Consider the following 1035-nt stretch of genomic DNA (forward strand, 5'->3'; position numbering starts at 1 on the left):
CCCTTGAAGGGATCCTGACAAAGCAATTGGAAAAGGGGATATCTGATTTCATGGTATGGAAGTGATTACTTTCTCAGCCATGAAGGAAAAGTTACCTTTTCAAAGAAGATCTGGTATGTTCCCAGGCAAGTGGAAAGGTGTCGAGGGAAACCAGAGGGAACTAGCTGTGCTTGGAGGTGATGCACAATATTGAACAAAGACGCCAGATAAATAGAGCTTGGACGCTGGGAGGAAATTCTTGAATCGGAGGGCAGTGGTGCACTGGAATAGGTTGCTCAGAGAAGCTGTGGAGCTGTTACCTTCTTGCTTTGGAGCTGAGGGCCCGCACCCACATCCCCCATGAGGTGGTGACCATGATGCCACAGAGGGTGGCAGGGAGCGGCCACTGAGACCCACAGGGCTGGGAATGAGGCCTACTTTTGGTGCCAAACTTGAACGGACTTTGACAAGTTCAGATTCAGAGCAGCGCTGCTTATTTCAGGGACTGCTCTGGCTTCAGGGAATTGGGATCCACGTGGAAGAGATTGTCATTTCCACAGGAACAAGCTTAGAAAAATGTTTATAAAGAAAGAAATATGGAAACGCTGTAAAAACAAGCCAACTGTCTGCTGGTAGCCACAGCAATACTTACTGGACTGCCTTTTGCCAATCCCCTTAAACCTCTCCTTTCACCTACAATTTACGGGGCAAACAGCCTTACAGAGCAGAAAGCAGAGCTCACTATGCTCTACCAGCACACTCTCTAACTAACACCCGTGTCTGTTGAGGCGGTCGCTGGTCCCCTGCCAGGCTGGATCTTCATCTCACCCAACACAGTTCTCCTGCTGAAATTTAGGTATAGACTTGAACGGAATCATGGCACGGGTAGGCCAGTTTCCCTCCACTGACTGCAGAACGGTTGAAGCTTTGATGCATGTAGATAAATGTTTCTTCTGAGCTGGACAAACCCAAAGACAAATGCTCATCATTCCACAAGGCATGATGCCAGCCTGCATTTCATCTCTGGCTCGACTCATCACTGCTGAGTGAACTTCA

The 1035-nt window shown here is 48.5% G+C and overlaps 1 protein-coding gene across 1 annotated transcript in view; it reads right to left on the reverse strand.

Annotated features, from left to right (window-relative positions):
• Positions 1 to 1035, reverse strand: part of PRKCQ (protein kinase C theta) — an 826629-nt gene that overhangs the window by 205443 nt on the left and 620151 nt on the right. The gene's annotated exons all lie outside the window — the stretch shown is intronic.

The sequence above is a fragment of the Meleagris gallopavo genome, chromosome 1 (assembly GCF_000146605.3).
Source record: "Meleagris gallopavo isolate NT-WF06-2002-E0010 breed Aviagen turkey brand Nicholas breeding stock chromosome 1, Turkey_5.1, whole genome shotgun sequence".
In the NCBI taxonomy this organism is placed as follows: domain Eukaryota; kingdom Metazoa; phylum Chordata; class Aves; order Galliformes; family Phasianidae; genus Meleagris; species Meleagris gallopavo.